General features: G+C 46.2%; 1 pseudogene; it reads left to right on the top strand.

Annotated features, from left to right (window-relative positions):
* Positions 1-772: 772 nt before the first annotated feature.
* LOC133062925 (solute carrier family 25 member 3-like) lies at positions 773-3091 on the top strand (annotated as a pseudogene).
* The last annotated feature ends 4074 nt before the right edge of the window (positions 3092-7165 follow it).

The raw sequence follows: 7165 nt of genomic DNA, 5'->3' as shown, positions 1-7165 counted from the left end.
GAACAGAATTGAGGGAACCTTGAGACCCCTGGACGAGAGAAAAACAGAAATCAAAAAGGCAGGCCCTAAAGAAAGATCAGTGCGCCTACTGCAGAGAACAGGGGCACTGGAAAAACGAGTGTGCTAAGAGGGACCTGAGGAGAGGTACGACCCAGAGAGAGAATCTCCCCTGGAACTCGAGTTCTATATGCGGGGGAAGACAGTGACTAGGGAGTCAAGACTCGGCACCCCTCCCCGAGTCCTGGGTAACGAAAAGTAGATCTGGGGACCCACCAGGTGTCCCACTCGTTTTTGGTGATGCCAGGATGCCCAGCGCCTCTACTTGGAAGAGACTTGTTGAATACTACCGATGGCATTCCCTGTGGATATGTTGGATAATTGCAGTCATGAGGAACTGGAAAATTCTGCTGAAGATTACATGTTAGATCTGAGGTGTTGGGACCCTGAAAATCTGGATCCTATTAGCCTGTCAAATGTAGGCTTTGTACCTCTCTATGGTGGAGATCAGACCCAGAAAGTTCTTGCTCTCTTTGCACCTGAGGACTCACTCACAGCTGTGGCAGTTTACCTTGCTGATCAGCGGTGGGCTATTGATGATACTGTGAAAACATCTGTCCCTTCTAGAGAGGGGCTTAAGCAGGTGAGAACTCTTGGGGAGAGAGTGGTTAAAGCAGGAAATGGAGAGAAATGAGATCCCATTCCTGTGTCATAGCAGTACTGATTACAGAGCTGGGAGAATGACAGTCACATGTCTTATCCTTAGCCTTAAGAGATGAATAAATACGCGTTGGCCTGGGCTGAAACGGCAGGGATGGGACTGGCCAAACAGACATCCGGTCGTCATCAAGCTAAAGGCCTAGGCAACTCCTGTGAGGGTGAGACAGTACCCCATGAGCCAGGAAGCTCGGCGGGGGATCACTCCCCACATTCGACGTCTCATGGATGCTGGAATTCTCAAGCGGTGTCAATCCCCTTGGAACACCCCCTTACTGCCAGTGAAGAAGCCAGGGGGGACAGATTACCTGCGAGAAGTCAACAAATGGGTGAGTGACATACACCCCACTGTCTCTAACCCGTATACCCTCCTGAGCAGTTTGCTGCCTGAGTACACTTGGTACACTGTGTTGGACTTGAAAGATGTCTTTTTCAGCCTACCCCTGGCGGCCCAGAGCCAGGAGATATTTGCCTTTGAGTGGGCCGAGGGGGAAGGCCAACCAGTAATCCCACAGAGGTTCAAGAGGCTCTGAGGGAGGACCTCTACGAATATCAGACTTGCCACCCAGAGGTCCTTCTGCTACACAATTAATAGCCTGGCAAGAGGTCACCTGTTTGGGGTATAAGATCAGGCAGGGGCAAAGGTGGCTAACCCAGACCATGAAGGCCCAAGACCCCCCGCCAGGTGAGAGAGTTTCTGGGGACTGTTGGATATTGCAGACTGTGGATCATGGGGTTTGCTGAGAAGGCCCGGCCCTTGTATGAGGGAAGTAAAGAGACCCCAAATTGGACTTGGACTGAGCCAATGAAACAGGCTTTCCAGACACTCAGACGGGCCCTACTAGAAGCCCCAGCCCTTGCCCTGCCTAACCCAAATAAGCCATTCCAGCTGTTTGTAGCTCCATGATTGCAGCGACATACTGGCTGAGGCCCTGGCGGCACGAAAAGACTTAACTGATGTACCCCTAGACAACAGTGAGCTAGTATGGTTCACCGATGGAAGCGGCTATGTAAAAGATGGGCAAAGGAAAGCGGGAGCTGCCGCGGTAGAAGAGTACAGTTGTGAATATGGCTCTGCGAAGTTTTATGCACTGTGTGGCTCTGGTGGGGTCTTAAGTTGTGGTCTGACACACACTGCTGTTGTTCCTCTGGATTTAGTGAAATGCCGTATGCAGGTGGACCCACAGAAGTACAAGGGCATTCTTAACTGATTTTCAGTTACACTCAAAGAGAACGGTTTCCGTGGTTTGGCCAAAGGATGGGCCCCGACCCTCACTGGCTCCTCCCTGCAGGGGCTCTGCAAGATTGGCTTTTACATGCTTGGAGAGGAGAATGCCTATCTATGGCGCACATCACTGTATTTGGCTGCCTCTGCCAGTGCTGAATTCTTTGCTGCTGGCTCCTATGGAAGCTGCTACGGTTCGAATTCAAACCCAACCAGGTTATGCTAACACTCTGAGGGATGCAGCTCCCAAAATGTATAAGGAAGAAGGCTTAAAGGCGTTCTACAAGGGGGTTGCTCCTCTTTGGATGAGACAGATACCATACACCATGGTGAAGTTTGCCTGCTTTGATTTTGTGACGGTCTACTTCAGGCTCCCTTGCCCTCCTCCCCCTGAGATACCAGAGTCTCTGACGAGGTACCGAGGGGAAGAACCAGGGCAACACTGGGAGATAGATTTCACTGAGGTAAGGCCAGGCAAGAACGGGTATCGCTATATGTTGGTTCTGGTAGATACCTTCTCAGAGTGGGTGAAAGCCTTCCCCGCTAAGGGAGAGACAGCAATAGTGGTTGCTAAAAAGATCTTAGAGGAGATAATGCTTAGGTACGGGCTGCTGGTGACTATGGGCTCTGATAATGGACCTGCCTTTGTGAGCCAGATTGTACAAGGGCTGGCCCAAGCTCTGGGGACAAAATGGAAGTTACATTGTGAATATAATCCCCAGAGCTCAGGACAGGTTGAGAGAATGACAAAGTTGGCAACAGAGACTGGCGGGGACTGGGTGACCCTCCTTCCCTTTGCACTCTTTCAGGCACGTAACACCCCTTATAAGCTGCCCTTTTGAGATTCTGTATGGAAGACCCCCTCCTGTGTGTCCTACATAACCATGTTTGGAAATTGATTCGAGAGATACACAAGGATATTGGCCCAGGTGATTGAGTTTGGGTAACCTAGATGGAAAGGCCCTTATGCTGTTCTCCTTACCACTCCTACTTCTGTCAAGGTCGACAGAATTGGACCCTGGGTTCACTGCAATCACGTGGAGCAAGCCACACCGGAAGAACAGGAAAAAGCGCGCCTTTAAAACTGAAACTCGTCCGCCGGGAGGTCTCCTAATTCTCCTGCTGATTATTGCAGGAGCTGAAGCTGCGTAACCTCTTGTGATGGGCCCCGGGAATGGGACGTAGGAAACAGAGATTTGGTAGCCCTGAGTATGGTGCAATCCCCAGGGCCAAGTACCTCAGATACGGGGGAATTTAACCAAGCTTCACTATCTCTGCAAGGCCAAGGGCTTTCCTCCCTACGAGCCAAAAGAGAGAACGGGAAGCCCAGCAGAGATGGTTTGAGTCTTGGTTTCAAACACTCCCCCTGGCTGGGTTCACTTATAGTGTCAGTGGCCCAAGATGGAAAAGAGGAAGATTCCTCTACTTGAACAACAGACAGGGGGGAATGTGAGGCGAGCAGGAGTAACGCAGCTTAGATTAGGAGTAGGCCTTCCTACTTGGTAAGATTATCAGGCCACCTGGATACAACCAATTAGCCAATTAGGACCAATTAGCTTTCACTTAATACTGACCGCTGGTTGCCAATTAGGAAATTAGGAACGGGGCGGAAACCCCCAGGAAAGTCCCAATGAAATTGCTTTGCAAACGTGTAACCAATCCGCTTCTCACCCTATAAATTTGTGTAACAGCTTGGGCTCGGGGCTCTCTGACCCGCACCACTGTGTTGGTTGCGCGGAGAGCCCTGGCTCGAGTCAGTAATAAACTTCCCCTTTTTGCCAGTTGCATTGTCTTGGAAGCCTTCTCTCTTCCCGCTCGGGGATTTGGACATCGGGCATAACAGTTACTGAAGGACAAGAAGTTAGATTGGGAGGTTGACATAGGGAAATGGGGTGACCACAAAAGCGTTCAGTGAAAGCGAATCACAGGCAGCTAGAACAGCAGGGGAACTTGAGGACCAGGGCATAGACGCATAGGTCAAAGTCAGGGACAGACAGGCACAGGCTGGCAAGGAGGGAGCTGAGATCCCAGGAGAGGTCTCTGGCCAGAAGCTAAGTTGAAAAGAGGTTAGACGATTGGAGGCCCAGTGAAGAAGGGGAAGTGAAAAGCACAGTGCACCCGGAACCGGAAGCAACTAGAGGAGCAAGCGAGCACATGAGACTGTGGACGCAAGGTTCCCATCCTGGGGGCCCAGAAGGGCGGGCACTGCAGACACGCGGGCAGGGCGCGGAAGGCCGCACTCAGGGAGAGGACTCGAGAGTCTGGAGTGGGACATGGTGCCAGTGAACGAGACCTACTTCTAGCTCCGCACAGACACAGCCGGACAGCCCTCTTCAACCCATCAGGTCGCAGCCAGGGCAGTAAACTCTCAGGGCCGGTTCCTGAAAGGAGAGGCTGCAGGATCCAGCTGGTACACTGTCCAGAAGGTCTCCCCGGCGGCCAGGTCCCACCGCTGTGTGCCTGCAGCTCCCGTTCAGCAGATGTTGGCTGCTCTAGGTTATTTCCCCTCTGAATATCTCTTTTACCCAAGTGACCTTTCCTTTGAAATGCAGCCTTTGAATTTCGTTTCTTGAGCCTATTGTACCCCACTTTTCATGATGTCCATGAAGGATAATGCATCTGCCAAAAAGAGATCAGCAGATGATTTTCCTTGACACAAACGGAATCAGGAGTGTGTGACAAACCTGGGAAATTGAGATTAACAGAGAGATGAAGGAAAGAAATCCCCCCTCCAAAGAGAAATAGAAGAATGCCTCAAAGGCAGTCTTCACAATGTGGCCAATGATCAGACCTGTGTTTTGATATTTCCCCAACAAGGAGTGAGAAAGTGGGAAGTGACATTTTCCCATCATGAAGTGGGATGAGTAGAGGAAGCAGTCTAAAAGACGTCATATTCTTACTTAACTTTATTGAGTCACTTTTGTCTTGTATAAAATGGATAGAAATCTATTTACCAATACTTGTTCCTACAGTAATAATGTATATAAAGAGCCTGTCGGGATGTATGCCTCATAGTTTGTATTCAACAGTAGTTAGCTCACTTCCCTCACTAACACCTAACATTTTTATCAAATGATATTCCAGATTAAACCAAATATGTTTATACAACAGATCCAAACATTATATCTCACTGATTTTTAGGAACAGCACACTTATTCCCTAAATATATATTTTTAATGAATGAAATATAGTCACATGGTAGTTTATCCCCAGGACAGATTTTTGAGGATGTGTAAAGGAAGATCTTAAACGAGCTTTAAATTTACTGACAATCTAGTAAAACTGCATCCACTGTGAATACCAGACTGTTTGCATTTCCTTTTTCAGTTCTCATACCTTCCAAGTGTTCTGTTGACAATTTATAATTTGTGTTGCATTAATCTTACTCCTTCACTGAGCCTCTGATATAGCCCCTAAGATATAATCATTGGCCTTAGTTTTTTGCTCTTTAAATGCTCTCACTACTCTAGAGTAGAAACCACATTTACTCAAGACTTATCCTATCCTTGAAGAAAAATGAAACTGAAAGTTTAGTTACTCAGTGGTGTCCAAATCTTTGCGATTCCCTAGATCATAGCCTGCCAGGCTCCTCTGTCCACAGGATTCTCCAGGTAAAAGTGCTGGAGTCAGTAGCTATTCCCCATCTGCAGGGGATCTTCCTGATCTAGGAATATGAACTCAGGTCTCCAATATTGCAGGCAGACTCTTTACCATCTGAGCCACCAGGGAAGCCCATGAATACTGGAGTAGGGAGCCTACCCCTTCTCCAGGGGATCTTCCTGACTCAGGAATTGAGCTGGTGTCACCTGCATCAGGTAATTCTTTACCAGCTGAGCCATCAGGGTATACATATGTATATATACTTTTTCAGATTCTTTGTCTTTATAGGTTTCCATTACTACACTCATGTTGGTCTTTGTAAAAGTGAAGTGGCATAACAAACCTCCAAAAAGAGAATAAACTTGCACTGCAGAAATATGTTGTTACCTATGAGACAAGGCTAAGCACACTGACACCATCTACTTGAAGGACAGAGTCAGTCATTAAGACGGCAGATCATTTTCTCATCTGTAGGCCTAAACATAAAACAGACAACTCTGCTTTATTTGAAAGAGAGTAAGACTGAGCTTTAAAGACCTGGATTGATATTTCGTAGGTGAAACTGTTGACAGGAAACTGCATTCCAGTGTAATATTCCTGACATACACTGGGGGAAACACATGTGATTTGAGTCAAGTAAATTAGTAAATTAGTAAACCTCTATTTGCTTCTCTTTGTGCCTAATAGATAATAAACCATTCATGTAATGTAAATATATGTATCTGACCTACAGAACAATAGTTTGGAACCTACCCATATGCTTTTTTTGTTGAGATTTATAAAAAGATGTGTACGTTGCTTCAACTGGTTCCTGAAGTCTTGGTATGAAAATGAAAGTATTTCCTTTATACACACACAAAAAAAAATGTGAGTCATAAATGTGTTTAACAAAATAGAGCAAATTAAGAATACTTTCAAATTTTCTGAATTATTCTTTGTTAAGAAAATAATTAGAGATAGTGAATTATTCCGTCCTCCCCAGTGACTCAGAGGTAAAAGAATCTGCCTGCAATGTAGGAGAAACAGAAGACATGAATTCAGTCTCTGGGTCAGGAAGATAAGTTGGAGGAAGAAATGGCAACCAACCCCAGTATTCTTGCCTGGAAAATTCCATGGACAGAGGAGCCTGGCAAGCTAAATTCCATGAGGTCTCAGAGAGTTAGACACGACCGAGGGACTAACATACACAGAGAGTGAGTTACTCTTTCCTTTTGATTAGTTCATAGTACAGAAAAAACTCCAGCTGCTATTCCTTTCCTCGATTGTCCCTTCTCCACATATCTACCTAAGAATTTCTATCCCTTATTTGCTTTACATCAGGTGAAGCAAAACTAGAAGAAGTTCTGAGATCAAAGTTCTATGGACAAGCCAATTTCATCCAATTAACATATATGAAGAAATTGGTAAGTAGCTAAGATAATGGAGAAAAACTTCCTTTACAATCATCAAACCAAGGGTATATAGTTGTTTTTTCCATTGCTTATTCTGAATCTAATAACACAAACACGGAAACCTCAGGAAAATATATTGAAGCTTACCAAAATGCCTAAAATGTGTGTAGTCAATATTAAATAATCAACAAATGTTAACTTCTGGGCCTTATATTTTTGTCAATGATGGAAAAAA

The sequence above is a fragment of the Dama dama genome, chromosome 1, assembly GCF_033118175.1.
Source record: "Dama dama isolate Ldn47 chromosome 1, ASM3311817v1, whole genome shotgun sequence".
Classification (NCBI taxonomy): Eukaryota; Metazoa; Chordata; class Mammalia; order Artiodactyla; family Cervidae; genus Dama; species Dama dama.
This window is presented reverse-complemented; position numbering and strand designations above follow the sequence as displayed.